Consider the following 16,986-nt stretch of genomic DNA (forward strand, 5'->3'; position numbering starts at 1 on the left):
ACTGTATCTGAGTTGACTGTATCTGAGAGTCCAAAATTTTGTAGAACCATCTGAGTTCTTTTACTGATACTGATACTAAAATATTGGGAAGTAGTTATCTAACCGACATGCCCCTAATACGCCATTATGGCTGAGTTGGGGTCTAATTTATAACCACAAATTGGAAGGGTATCAATACCGCGCCACTGGTAAGGACAATCTGTAAGTAACCCTCATATAATAGGTAACTCTAGTGAGAATGGTGGGAACTCTCATATACCAAGCCACCTCATCTACCCTCAAATAGTAGGCTATGATGTCTTAACATATGCTGGCTACACAGTTATGGTATGCAAGGATTTCTTCTAAGAATCACACCCTTATATAACAGGTGAGTTCCCATCCTTGGGTTCACTCGGTGCTAATTTCTACTCCTACCTAAATAGACACTGAACATGATTAGCTGAGCTAACTGAACTGAGTTGATTGAGTTCCACTGACTGATAGAATACTACTGAGGTCTGATAACTGATTGATATTTACTGAAGTTATTGAGTTTTCCTAAGTCATAAAACTGACTGAATTCTCCTGAAAATAGCCTGACCAAGAGTATCTTGAAGACATGACATAGGCTCTAGGAACACAACTAATTGTCGAGTACAAGTACCCCCAGGACTAGATGGAAAGAAACTGACAAAGCATTACTCTTTTGAATACATGACCAACATCACAATCCATAATTCATTTATTTAGGCATTTCTTCAAACATGTGATATGCATAAACTTGTACATACAAGAGAATTGCATAATATCATACTAGTTGGCCCATTTTCCTTCGCATAGACATTTAATCAAATATATGGTAAGCATATTACATGTAGACAACATTATACAACAAATAAACATCATGATTCAACTCCAATTTCATCATCCAAGGGTTTAATCATAGGTTCACATGAATCTACACCTATACTAATCAATTCCACATAAAATTGATCACCCAACATGGATTAGAATTCAATTGGTCATTATCAACATGAACAAAATCAACCCAACATGAAATTCATAAAGAAATCCATACAGTTGAACTTTGTAAAGAGATTCTTGGGCTTCATGAATGAAAGGAGTCCATGAATGAACATCATTCATACCTGGTAGTAAGTTTCTTGAAGTTCTTGAACTTGAATAATTTGAATCTCTTAGTTCTTAAAAAAGATTTGGATTTTGTTTCTTAAGGATTCCTCTTAGGGAGAAAACCCTAATTTTAATGCTATGGAAGAATAATGAATTTAGGACCCTTGGTTTGATATTACTAGGTATATAAACGGGTGGTAAAAGACTAAAAATCCCATTTAAAAATGACTTTAAAATAACTGAATGAAATCTATCATGGCTCATGCAATGGTCCATCGTTGGATTGATGGTCTGTCATTTCGACCATCGTAGGTGGACCAGGATAGGGACTCACTACCTAAGTAGCGATGGCTTGGGCGACAGTCCATCGAAAGTTCGACGGTCCATCACCCTATCTACCGTACCTGATTCGGAAGGTTGCTTTACTGCCTTGTCTTCGACGGTCCGCGGCTAGGTCATCGGTCCGTCAACCTGGCCGTCACACCTGGGCGATTTTTGTAGCTTTGAGTAAAATGTCCATAACATTTTACTTCAATATCAGATTTGGATGAAATTGGTTTCGTTGGAAAGCTTATTCAATTTCCCATATGATAAAAAAAGAAAATCTGAAGAATTCCACTTGTACAAAAGGATTCATCTTTCAAAGAAAGATTCTAACATTCTTAGGATGATTTCAAGCTAGGAAAAAGTATAAGGTATTACAATATATCCCCCTTGAGAACATTCATCCTATAATGAGACTGTCAATGAGAGGAGAAGATATACCGACGTAAATACTAAACAAGAACAATTGGAACATGGCTGACATGACTGATAACTGAACATATCATACTAAACATGTATATCTAATGCATGCATAACTGATTCATGAATGCATGACTGAGTGTTCTGATGAACTAAATTTCTCATAATGAGAATGCATACCCGATGCATAATTATATAACTGAACTGATACGTGAATGCATGACTGAATATGCTCTGGCATTTAATACCAAATTCGTAATGAAATCATGAACATAAACTGTATACTAAGCTTGTAACTAAAGTCTGAACATAAAATTAAAAATCTTAAGGAGAACCATTACCTTGAACTTGACCAGATTTGGCAGAGAAGAGGTGAGGATACTTGGTTTGCATATCTTTCTCTAATTCCGAAGTAGCTCCCATAACGGTTTGATATCGCCAAAGAACTTTGACTAGAGGGATTTCCTTGTTCCTCAGTCTATGAGACTGATAGTCTAGGATTTCGGCTAGAATCACTTCATAAGAGTGGTTGTTCTGAACATCTATGCTCTGAATAGGCACTACAACTGTTGGTTCACCTATGTACCTATTAAGCAAGGAGACATAGAAGACAAGATGAACTGAGGCTAGATTTGAAGGCAATTCGAGCTCATAGGCTACCATGCCAAGACGATTAAGAATTTTGAAGGGACCGACAAATCGAGGACTAATCTTTAACTTCATGCCAAATATCTTCACTCCCTTCATAGGAGAAATCTTTAGATAGACATAGTACCAATCTCAAACTCGAGATCCTTTCTATGCACATCTGCATAAAACTTCTGTCATCTCTGAGCAGCCTATAGTCTTTCTCTGATCAACTGGACTTTCTCTAAGGCATTGAATTCTAAGTCAGGCCCTATGACTGATGCCTCACTAACTTTAAACCAACTGATTGGAGATCTACATCTCCTACCATAGAGAGCTTCCAATGGAGCCATCTTAATACTGGAATGACAGCTATTGTTTTTTCAAACTCAATCAAAGGCAAGTGGCCATCCCAACTACCTTTAAAATCAATTGCATAGGCCCTTAGCATATCTTCTAAAGTCTGAATGGTCCTTTCTACTGGACCATCTGTTTGAGGATGAAAAGTTGTACTAAGATGAATTTGGGTACCAAGAATGCTTTCTAGAAATAACAGGTGAACTGGGTACCTCTGTCTGAGATAATGGATAACGGAACACCGTGCAATCTAACCAACTATTTGACGTAGAGTTTGGCATAATCCTCGGCTGAGTAAGAGGTATAGACTGGAAGGAAATGAGCTGATTTGGTCATCCTGTCTGCAATGACCCAAAATGAATCATGCTGATGAAAGGTACGAGGCAAACACATCACGAAGACCATGTTCATAACTACCCACTTCTAAGTCGGAATACTAAACTCCTGCATGGAACCACTAGGCTTCTGATGCTCTATCTTAACCTTCTGATATGTAGAGTACTTATCTATAAACTCTACAACATCTATCTTCATCCCACTCCAACAATAGATTTTTCGTAAGTTCTGATACATCTTTGAGGCCCCTGGATGAATAGAGAAGTGCACACCATGCGCTTCTGCGAGAATTTGTTACCTTAAGTCATCTACACCTGGAACACAGAGAAGACCCTGACAATGCAGAACACCATCTCCCCCTTAAGAGAAAATCTCTACTTTCTGATCCTTAACTGACTCTTTCAACTTGACTAAACTGGGGTCTCTATCTTGCTTTTCTTTTACCTTGGAAATTACAGATAATTTAAAACTACTCTGAACCCATATGTCACCCTCTTCTATATCGACTAAACGAACACCTAGTCTGGCAAGCTGATGGATTTCCTGAGCTAACTTCTTCTTACTGTCCTCAACATGAGCAATACTACCCATAGATAGTCTACTGAGAGCACGACCATAATGTTGGGCTTGCCCAGATGATAAAGGACACTCTTGTCATAATATTTCAAGAGCTCTAACCACCTTCTCTGATATAGATTGAGATCTTTATGAGAAAAGACATACTGGAGACTTTTATGATCTGTGAACACACTGCATGAACACATTATAGATAATGCCTCCAAATCTTTAAGGCAAAAACTACGGCTTCTAACTCAAGATCATGTGTAGAATAATTCTTCTCATCGGGTTTAAGCTATTTGGAGGCATAGGCTATGACCTTACAATGCTGCATGAGGACACAACCCAAACCTAGTCTTGATGCATCACAATACAATATGAAACCATCTGAACCATCTGGAAGATCTAGGACTGGAGCTGAGGTGAGTCGAGTCTTTAACTTCTGAAAACTATTCTCACAAGGATATAACCACTGAAACTTAACTTTCTTCTAAGTCAACCTGGACATAAGGGATGCAATAGAAGAAAACCCCTTAAAAAACCGCCTGTAATATCCATCCAAACCCAAGAAACTCCTGATATCTAATAGAGATACAGGTCTAGGCCAATTTATTACCACTTTGGTTTTTTAAGGATCTAATCTAATGACATCACTTAAAACAATATGGCCAAGGAATGCTACTGACCTTAGCCAAAATTTGCACTTACTGAATTTGGCAAACAGATGATGATCTCTGAGAGTCTAAAGTATGATTCTGAGATGGTCTGTATGATCACGCTCACTGCAGGAATAGACCAGAATATCATCTATGAAGACTATGACGAATATGTCCAAGTACTACTGGAACACACAATTCATCAAGTCCATCAAAGCTGATGGGGCATTGGTAAGACCAAAGGACATAACCAGAATCTCAAAATGACCATACTGAGTATGAAAAGTAGTTTTCTGAATGTCACATTATCTAACTCTGAGCTGATAATAGCTGTATCTGAGGTCTATCTTAGAGAAATAGCTGGCACCCTGAAGTTGGTCAATCAAGTCATCGATTCTAGGAAGAGGATACTTGTTCTTGACTGTGACTTTATTAAGCTGACGGTAATCAATACACATTCTGAGAGAACTATCTTTCTTATGCATGAATAAGACTCGTGCACCCCATGGGGACACACTAGGACAGATGAATCACTTATTTAAGAGATCCTTCAACTATTCTTTCAATTCTCTGAGTTCTGTTGGTTCCATTCTATATGGTAGAATAGATATAAGCTGAGTATCTAGAAGAAGATCAATGCCGAAGTCTATTTCCCTTTCGGGAGGAATTCCTGGAAGATCTTCGGGAAGTACATCTAAATATTCATTCACTACAAGGACTGATTCAAGACTGGGAGTTGTGGAACTAGTGTCCTTAACTCAGATAAAATGATAGCCACATCCCTTAGATATCATTTTCCTAGCCCGAAGGTAGCAAACAAGCTGACCTCTGAAAGCAGATACACTACCCTTCCACTCTAAGACAGTTTCATTTGGAAACTGGAACTAGACTATTTTATTTCTGCATTCGACTGTGGCATAGCGGGAATAAAGCCAATCCATGTCGAGATTGATATTAAAATTAGTCATCTCTAATTTGACTAAGTCTGCTAAAGTGAATTTCTAAAATATCATAACCTGGAAGTACCTGTATACCCACTGAGCAATGATGGTTTTACCCACTGGATAGAGACTGAAAAGGGCTCTACTAGAATTTTGGGACTGGCTTTGAAATCAACTGCTATATAAGGAGTAACAAAAGATAAAGAAACTCCTGGATCTAGCAAAGCATAAACATGTACATGAAAGATCTGTAATGTAACAGTAACCACATCAGGATAATTTTCCTAATCTTACCGGGAATGAAGAGCATAAAATCTATTTGGGAATTGCCCACTAGTAGTGCTGGAGGTGGCACCCTGCTAGTTTGGGCGATTGGACTGAGCTGGGGAATGGTCCTGCTGTCCATGAGGACCTGGATAAGGAAATTCTCTGACTCTGTGGCCTGTCTTTACACACCCGAAACATATACCACTACCAGCTCTGAAAATACCCTAATGGTGCTTGCCATAAGTCTGGGAAAGGGGATAGGTGTGTGCACTACTAACACTACCCTGAGACTTAGAGCATGGAGCTATCTTTTTTACCCTTCCTAAACTTAGGAGCTAGAGCACTAGTTGAAGAAGGAACTAGAACTGATGACTTAGGATGAAACTGAGAACAGTTTCCTTCTTCTAATTTAGGCTGAGTAAAGTTCAAACTACATGTCTTTGTTCTCTTATTCTGCTTCTCCCTCATCTTAATATTTTGATTTTCTATCTGCAGAGCATGAGTCATAAGACTAGCTAAACTCATGTCACTATTCAACATTGCAGATCTACACTCGTTGACGACACTATCATTCACCCCAGACACAAACTTAATCATCTTGGCCCTGCTGTCTGCAACCACATGAGGGGCATATCTGGCTAATTGAGTAAACTTAAGAGAATAATCTTTCACCTCCATGTTGCCTTCCAGAGGTTGATGAATTCTAATACCTTAGCTTCTCTCATCTCTAGGAGAAAGTACCTCTCTAAGAATGCGGTGACAAACTCTTCCCACTCAATATACCCTGCATCATCTGGCCTTTCTGACTTCCACTGCTTATACCATATGTGAGCAACATCCTGAAACTAATATGGAGCTAGCTCAGCTCTCTCAACAATTGACACCCCCATAATGTTAGTAACCTTCTGAACCTGATCGATGAATTCCTGAGGGTCCTTATCTGACTTAAACCCAAGGAAGGATGGAGGATTCATTTAGGTGAAGTATCGAATACTGGTAGCAGCTTAATTATCCACTAAGTTATCCAGAATGACAGCTGGTGATTCATTTTGAGCAGCAACTGACTGGGCAAGAGTAGTGAATGCAGCTCTGAACTCTGCATAAGAAACATGTTCGCCCAAAGGTACTTCGGGCAGAGGGGCTGACTGATTCCCATTTCTTCTTTTTAGAGGCATGTTCTGTGGAAGACAGGGAGAAATGGATTATACTGAGTGATTGACTTCAAACTATGCTCACCGGCACGACATGAATATTGAAATAAGGGAAACTATTCCTAAAACATCTTATAGCCTCTTGTACATAAATTTGGCATGCAACACATCCATGTACAAGACTCTACTAGATACGGATTTTAGACTTCCTAGGACACTATTGAACCTTAGGCTCTGATACCAAGTTTGTACGGCCCAAATCTAGTATTCAGAATACTTCACAGTGCTCATGACCCCAAAGGACCACAAACTAACCCATGATTGATATCTGTACCTGTATACTTTAAAATATATTGTATAATATGGAAACATGAACTAAAAGGCCATAAGGCTCAATACTATGACATAATATCTGATAAAATATAACATCTAGGTGGGGTACGAAATACCCAAAACTAACTAAAATAAACTATTTGCACATACTGTAGTCTGAAAAGCCTCTAAATCATAACTGAACTATCTAAATAAGGAGTTGATGAGAAATATCCCCAACTAACTCCAACTAATGAATTAATTAATGAAATAATAAAGAAATTGTCATATCCTCGAAAGATGAGGACTCATTGCTAACTCTGACTATTGAGACTTGAATGTTACTGATGCTCTAGAGCTCATATCTCTGAACCAATGGTATAAGACACCATAGCGCAAATACATTAGTACTTTGAATATACTGGTATGCATGTGAGGTAGGATAAATACATGGGGTTCATACGTATGAACAATACTGACTAACTGACTAATTTGAATATGAGAATTCATGCATGAATACATAGTAACTATAACTAAGATCATGATAACATGAATTTACTGATAACAAACATGAATGGTAACTGAGTTCTGATGACTCATATAACTGATAACATAAGTGATTGTATCTGACAGTCCTGAATCTGATGGAACTAGCTGAGCTTCGTACTGTATCTGAGTTGACTGTATCTGACAGTCCTAAATTCTATAGAACTATCTGAGTTCTTTTACTGATACTGATACTGAAACTATGGGAAGTAGTTATCTAACCGACATGACCCTAATATTCCATTATGGCTGAATTGGGGTCTAATCTGTAACCCCAAATTAAAAGGGTGTCAATACCGCGCCACTGGTAAGGAAAATCTGTGAGTAACCCTCATATAATAGGTAACTCTAGTCAGAACAGTGGGAACCCTCATATAACAGGTGAAGCCACCTTATCTACCCTCAAATAGCAGGCTATGATGTCTCAACCTATACTGACTACATAGTTCTGGAATGCAAGAATTGCTTCTAAGAATCACACCCTCATATAACAAGTGAGTTCCCATACTTGGGTTCACTCAGTGCTAATTTCTACTCCTATCTAAATAGAGACTAAACATGATTAGCTGAACTGAGTTAATTGAGTTTTATTGACTGACGGAATATTAAAGAGGTCTAATAAATCACTGAGATTTACTGAAGTTACTAAGTTTTCCTAACTTATGAAAGTGACTGAATTCTAGTGAACATAGCTTGAATGAGAGTATCTTGGGGATATGACATACGCTCTAGGCACACAGCTAATTTTTGGGTACAAATACCCCCAGGACTCGATGGAAAGAAACTGACAAAGCAGGACTTTCTTGAATACATGACCAACATCACAATCCATAATTTATTTATTAAGGCATTTCATCAAACATGTGATATGCATAAACTTGTACATACATGAGGATTGCATAAAATCATACTGGTTGGGCACTTTTCCTTCGCATAGGCATTTAATCAACCATATGATAAGCATAATATATGTAGACAACATTATACAACAAATAACCATCATGATTCAACTCTAATTTCATCATCCAAGGGTTTAATCATAGGTTCACACAAATCTACACCTATACTAATCAATTCCACATAAAATTGTTCACCCAACATGGATTATAATTCAATTGGTCATTATCAACATGAACAAAATCAAACCCAACATGAAATTCATAAAGAAATCCATACACTTGAACTTTGAAAAGAGATTCTTGGGCTTCATGGATGAAAGGAGTCCATGAATGAACACCATCCATACCTGGTAGTGAGTTTCTTGAAGTTCTTGAACTTGAAGAATTTGAATCTCTTAGTTCTTGAAGAAGATTTGGATTTTATTTCTTAAGGATTGCTCTTAGGGAGAAAACCCTAATTTTAATCTTGTGGAAGAATAATGAATTTAGGAGCCTTGGTTTGATATTACTAGGTATATAAACGGGTGGTAAAAGATCAAAAAGTCCCTTTGAAAATGACTTTAAAATAACTGAACGGAACCTGCGATGGTTCATGCGATGGTCCATCGCTGGATCGATGGTCCATCATTTCGACCGTCGTAGGTGGACCAGGATAGGGAATCACTGCCTAAGTAGCAACGGCTTGGGTGATGGTCTATCGTAAGTTCAACGGTCTGTCGCACCTTATCCAGAAGGTTGCCTCACTGCCCTAGCTACAACGGTCCATCGCTATTTCAACGGTCCGTCAACCTAGCCATCGAACCTGGGCGATTCTGGCAGCTTTGAGTAAAACATCCATAACACTTTACTCTGATACCGGATTTGGACAAAGTTAGTATTGTTGGATAGCTTATTCAATTTCTCACATGATAAAAAGTGAAAATCTTAAAAAATCTACGTGTACTAAAGTGGATTCATATTTCAAAGAAAGTTTCTAATATTCCCCCAACCTTACCAGTTAGAACCTAACAATCTTAACTATAAAATACCACATCTTGTTTGAAAAATTAACCCCTAATAGGTAAAGAACCATAATTCAGAAAATCAGTGTATTGTATGTGTGTTTTCACGATAGGTTGATCAGTAATACATACCTACCAAATATGAAGTGGTTCCATCTATAAGTAACTTATTCCTCTGAACCAATTTTACTCTAGCCTTTAATGTTGGTCGGGTAAAAGTTTATCTAGTTTTACTTCCTTTAATCTACAAACAAGAGAAAAAAATTTGATGTCAAATAAGAGAAGAACAAAAAGAACATTACAAAAGGGTAACACAAAATTGAATGAATCAACAAATGACCTATCTGATGTAATAAATTCCCCATTCGTTCAACATATGTGTCATCCATTGCAACAGGCAATGCATCTATGGCAATAGATGGATGACATGTTGCAACAGATGGGTCATCTAATGGAATAAATCAACCCAGCCTTGCTACTAGTTCGATTTCTTCCAATATTTGCTTCGTCTGTTCCAACAGCTATTGCAACACCACTAACAACATCAACAACAATATCAACAATAAAGAAACAACAACATATGTTCCAACACCATCAACAACACAAACACCACATGTTCCAACAATACCAATACCCATTTATTTGTATATAATAAACTGGAAATGGGTAAATCAAGAATAGCAACAGATGTAAATATCTAATTTAAATAACATATAAAGAAGAAGATAAGAAGAAAAAAGCAATTATGAACCATACCTGCAATGTCAAAAAGGCAAAGGGATTAGAACACCCATTTCAATCGAGCAAAGATATCGGAGGGATTAGTTGAGATGTGAAAGGGTCCTCATGCAAAGAGGAGAGAAAAAAAGAGAAAAAAAGGTGGTTGTGATTACCCTAAAGAAGAGAGAGAGAATTCCAAATCTGAATAAAGAAGGAAGATGAGTTGTATTAATTTATAGTTAAAGGAGAGAGAATTCTTGAAATGGGTTTTATATATTCATTAATAATGTTTGAGGGGCACGAGGAGATGGTGATATTGAAAAGATAAGATAAAACTACTCAAGGAGGAGATTTTTGTGTTACCCAAGTAATATTTTTTACCGCCTTAGTATTTTATCTTTTTTATCTCAGACAGAAAATTCAGAAATTTCTTTAAATTAAAAAAAAATCTTAAAACACACAATCATCCGTTGCAACAGATGAAAATTTTTGTTTGAAAATTCCCAACAGCTAAATCATCTCTTGCAACAGATGATAATTTCTGTTTGAAAATTTTCATTGGCTTAGTCATCTGTCATAATAAATGGCAATGCCTATTTGATAATTTACAATAGATAGTTAATCTGTTGAAATAGATGACTTAATTTGTTTGATAAATTCCAATAGATAAGTCATCTGTTGCAACAGATTGAACATTTTTTTATATAATCTCAGTTGAGTTCATATGTTCAACTACAACTTCAATTGATTTAGCTAGAACTAGGGGTGAGTTCATGGGGTCAACTACCACTTATATTGAGTCTTTTGGCAATTACATTATGTTGGTATTGTGCTCCTCCTGACCTGATTCATCGATCAATCACTCTGAGTTGAAAAGATTCTTATTAACTCATTATCAAGATAATACCTAAATTGATTAATCTTGGACTAAGGGTGAGCTTATAGGGTCAAATACAACTTGAACTAAGTCTTTTGGCAATTGCATAATGTTCGTATTTTGTTCCTCCTCAGTTATAGAGTTGTCGATTCATCACTCTGAGTTGAAGCAATTCTTATTATCTTATTGTCAATATAATACCTAAATTACTTTAAAATAAAAATCAAAAAAAAATCTTAAAACATATAAGTTGTACTTTCCAACAGATGACAATTTCTGTTTGAAAATTTCCAATGGCTTGGTAATCTGTCATAACACATGGCAGCGCCTATTTGATAATTTATAATAAATGGGTAATCTATTGCAATAAATAACTTAATCTGTTTGATAAATTTTAACCGATAAGTCATCAGTTACAACATATTGAACATTTGTTTTTATACAATTTCAATTGAGTTCATATGTTCAACTAATACCGTAATTGATTAATCTAGGACTAGGGGTGAGTTCTCATAGGGTCAACTACAACTTCAATTGAGTCTTTTGGCAATTGCATAATCAGACGATATTGAGTTTCTCCCGACCAGAGTTGTCGATGTATCACTCTAATTTTAAGCAATTCTTATTACCTTATATGTTCAACTAATACCTTAATTGATTAATCTAGGACTAGGAAGTTAACTATAACTTTAATTGAGTCTTTTGACAATTGCATGATGAGACGGTATTGCGCTCCTCCCGACCAGAGTCATCGATCGATTACTCTGAGTTGAAGTAATTATTAATACCTTATATGTCAACTAATACCTTAATTGATTAATCTAGGGCAAAGGGTAAGTTCTCATAGGGTTAACTACAACTTTAATTGAGTATTTTATCAATTACATGATGAGACGGTATTGTGTTTCTCCCGACTAGAATCATCGATCAACCACTCCGATTTAGAGTGATTCTTATTACCTTATATGTTCAACTAATACTGTAGCGCCTTGAAAATCTGTCCCGAGATGTCACACGGTCTTAGGACCACAAGTGATCCCAAGCTATCCCTTCTACTGGCATAACTCATAAGAAACTAAATAATATGTATAAATAACTGAGTTTACTATGAGGAAACATAACAATGATGGAACCTATGAAAAACTATACTGGTACACTTGTACATTCTAGTAAAATCTATAAAGAGAGACTAAAATTACATAACCGACTCTAACAGACATCTGTGAAGCCTATACTATACTGACTATAGATAGTTGGGTGACTCCAGCTATCGCTAATCAGTACATATGAATTAGAAAGTAAAATACATAATAAAATCTAACTAAAGTCCCCAAAGTGGATGACTCATCATCTGCTCGCTGGAATCTGTAATCTGTCTGAATATGGTATGCGTACTACAACTCATACCTATATTTTGAGATAATATAGCATATAGACATATATGTGGATCAGTACTTTGAGGATGTACTGAGTATATGGGGGTGAATTCATAAGTAAAACATAATATCAATCATCATAATTTGTAAAACGATGCATGCTAAATGTACATGACTCACATAAGCTAGAATTTTTGAAATACTAAAATGTTCAACAATAAGAAGCAAAACATACTTTATAAATCCTATGAGCCATAACATTTAGGTCTAAAGGCTGAACTTGTACTCTCTGTTTAAGTCATACAGTCTAAGTGTAGAAAGGACTTACTCTAAAATCTGAAATTTCTGATAACTGAAATCTTAAGCTATTATCTTTCTTTAAAACATAATTTGAGTAAAAGTTATGAGCTTTTACACATAGTTTTCTAAAAGCTTTTATGTTATTCTTTTTTGAGAAACTATTCTGAAAATCTTTACCATTAAGTTGTGAGGAAAACACTGTATCTTAAGGCTTTAAACCAATAGACTGTTTTAAGAGTAGGGGACTTCTTTTGGGAGGTTCTTCTAACCGACATACACCATGTGAGCATCCATGGGAGTCCCACGTCTGACCCCATTAGGTAGGGTTGTTCTACCCTTGCCATCGGAATAGAACTTCTTATCTTAAGTTATCACAATCTTAGTTATCCACGTAGAAGTGGTAATAATATTAACCTACGGTAGCACGTAGTTCTGGGTATGAAACTGTAATAACTTACCCACCTCGGTTCTAAATACTACTCCTATTCTTATGCTCAAAATATTAAGAAATCCACTTCAAAAATAGCACAAGATTAGATCTCAAGTTATATGAGCAAAGTGGATTCTTTATCTTAGCTTAGGACCAAAAGGTCAAATCTTTATCAAAATCTAAGAATAATCTTATCTGAGGGTACTCATAGCATAAATAATCTCAAAATAGCAATCTTAATTAGGGAATAATGACCCATTCATCAATCTCATGTTAAAACATCTTAAAATTTATGCTTGATAATATAAGCATTTATAATTCATCATAAAATCTAGAAATTTCAGCAATATGCATGAAAATATGAACAAAATCAAGGAATTCAACTTATAACACTACAAGAAATCTGGCTTTTAGTAGCGACAAAAGTCTCCGCAAAAGAATCAAAAGTCGCCACTAAATATATTTAGCAGCGACATTAGGATCGTAGCAATTACTTCCATACCTAAAAGTATTTTGTGACGACATATGTAAGTCGCCACAAAACATACATTCTGTGGCGATAAAAGTTGCCACAAAAAAGGCAAATACACCACAAAACAATGATTTAGTGACGATCTTTTGTCTCCACAAAAGGTTGAATTTTTTTTTTCAAAATAACTTTTTGCAGTGACTATGGGTCGCCACTAATACTCCCTATTTGTGGCGACTACGGGTCGCCACTAATACTCACTTTTTTGTGGCAACTATGGGTCGCCACTAATACTTACTTTTTTGTGGCAACTATGGGTCGCCACTAATACTCACTTTTTTCCCAAAAAAAAATATAAATTATATATTGTCTACTTCGTTGCCAATAATACAACTACAGTACTTAAAGGTACAAAGACGATATTAAAATATATTTCTCTAGAAGAGAATTATATAGTTTTTAATGGGTAACAAATCAGTGTGATATACATATGATAAAGAAAGTCAAAAAATATCTTCAAACTTCTCATGGCTAACAATTTCCATTATCAAATTACTTGTCCCTGAAATAAAAAATAAAGCGAAGTTTCAATTCTAACTTGTTAAAATGCAGGAAATGATTTGAGAAATTTTAATGTTGTTTTGTAAAAGAGATGACAACAATATCTTTGAATTAAAATACTACGGAATACAGTAAAGATTCCAGAATACACAAACTTGTTTGCCCCCTGTGGTAATCTCCCTCAATACTCATCTTACTAATGGGGATAAAAACATACTTATCAGACTGGCTCTTCCAAAATGATAAGACTTTTAATTCCTCAAATGATGAATTACATTAAGAAAGCTTTGGAACTTTGACTCAATAAAAATTCTACCCTTTTCTGTTTTCCAGGAAATGAACTTCTTTTTTAACTACTCTTAGTTAAACCAAAATAAACTAAAAGAACAATGAAACTAACAAAAAGATCTAGCCAGTAAAAAAGAAAGATCTCAATTCAGCTAACACCACCAAACTTATTCATGCTAGGCATATCAATTCCTAACACATTTTTTCTTAAGGATTTACTTAAGAATTATCTAAGACGCTCATGAGATCATTTACTTAACTTCCACTTTATTTTATCCATTATGTGGTCCTAAAATTCTGTTAACTCTCAAAGTTTTCAAAAAAATTTGCTAGATTTTCCTTTGTAAATAGGTCCATCAAAAACCTATCAGCTAACTAGAATACATATAAATACGCTTCACATAGAGTTACAACAATGGATATTGTAATGCCGTATTGATACAAGACTATGTGTGTATCAATAGATTCCAACCAACACAATAACAACAAGATGAACAACAAGGTGCTAGTGAATCAAAATAGGCCTCACACGGCTTCACTAGACTTTGAGCTTATGTGTTTGAACAAGAAAATTAGAAGAAAGACAATGTAACAATGCTAGTGAATCGAAACAGGCCTCACATAGCTTCACTAGACTTTGATTTTGTGTTTTGAACAAGAAAATGAGATAATAACAAGGTAACAATGCTAGTGAATCGAAAGAGTCCCACACAGCTTCACTAGACTATAGATTCAACAACACAATGTTAAAACTATAAAAATTGCTCAACAGAGTACTTACACAAATCTTTTTTGCCACTTTATTAACATCTGCTCCATCTTCTTTGGTATTGAGTTATTTACACTAAAAGGAGATAAAACTCAGTGGGGCAATAAACTTGATAAGGCTACCAAAATTTATGTATATATTATTATTCTATGCAAATTGATTGCAGAAATGAGGAAAATTTCTTAAACCAGATATGGATCTGCTTTACTTTTACAATCTGTGCAAATGAAAATTATATGTTTATCAAAGGATAAGAAGCCCCTCCACACCCCTCCAACCGTAACCAAAAATAAAGTTTTAGTTGCTTATTCCAGACTAAACCAGTAGCAGCAGAGCAGATGTGAAGAGCTGATAATTAGCCTTGTAGCTAAGCCTTCTCTAGGTAAGCTATTGTCCAATAAAGAACCAAGGCGAAAGCCGTTTTTCAATGAAATTAGTAATGTAGCCAACTAAGTAAAACCAACATGCCAAAATGAACAAAACAACACTAAAACAACATCCAAATCCCATTAATTTCACAACTTAATGCTGAAAATATAGAAAAAAAAATACTTTGATGGTGTGATTAAGCCTTAACATGCTAAAACTAAGTAAACCTCAACAACACCCAAATCAAATAAAGTTCACAACTTCAACAATACTTACTAAAAAATATAGAAACAACAAAACTTTGATGGTGTGGTTAGGCCTTAATATGCCAAAACTAAGCAAACCCCAAATGCAAAAATGAACCAAACAACACCCAAATCACATAAACGACCGCAAAAGGACACAACTCCTAAACTCGAGAAATGTAAGCATGGGCATAGCTTTAGACAGAAAAAGATATGCATTATAATTCATTCAAACCCAAGATACCATAAGTGTCCAGTGAACGCTAGGTACTTGTTCCATTGCAGCATCTGTAAAGATAATTTTATTTGGTTGCAGGCCTTGTGCAAAAGAATCTATATAAGCGAGCTGAATTAGCAAGAATTAACATTTGCCTACCCAACCTATCATTTTCCTACCAACTTCAACCTATCATGATACTATCTCAAAATCAATAAAAAAAAATTCACACAATATGAATTTAACACACCAAAATATCAAACAATTAAAATTAGTTGAGAGAGAGATAAGAAATGGACCTCAATTTATTTCAAATCCAAATTTTTTGATGTCGCCACCAGAATCTCAAACAAACGTCAACCAAATGAACAAATCCAACTTTGATCTAACACCCTTTGCATTGCCTCGCCAAAATGGAACCAAGAATCACAAACTGAAAAGACCAGAACCCATCCCATGTCATTTTCTAATGGATTTTTGATGAATAGTCGTCGAAAAGGGAACGGGGTGACTGTTCTTCTTTAATATTGGCCATGTTTTTCTTAAGGGGATTTGAAGTGCGTTGAAGCTAGTTTCGATCGGGTTTTGGGGAAGGGACATTTCTGGCAATGGTTCGATCAGAAAATGTAGGAAAGGCGGCTGATGGTGTTTCTCAGCGATGGATGACCCATTTTCTGGTGAGATTTTGGCGAAGACTCACCGATCTTTGACCCCTCTCTCTCTCCGTCTCCAATCTCCCCCCTCTCACTGTTCTCTATGTACATCTCTCTTTCTTAATTTCTCTCTCAAATCTCCATTTATCCACTCTTTTTTTGTTCTGGATGTAGATAAAATGGAAAGATTTTATGAGTTTGTTG

The sequence above is a fragment of the Capsicum annuum genome, chromosome 11, assembly GCF_002878395.1.
Source record: "Capsicum annuum cultivar UCD-10X-F1 chromosome 11, UCD10Xv1.1, whole genome shotgun sequence".
Classification (NCBI taxonomy): domain Eukaryota; kingdom Viridiplantae; phylum Streptophyta; class Magnoliopsida; order Solanales; family Solanaceae; genus Capsicum; species Capsicum annuum.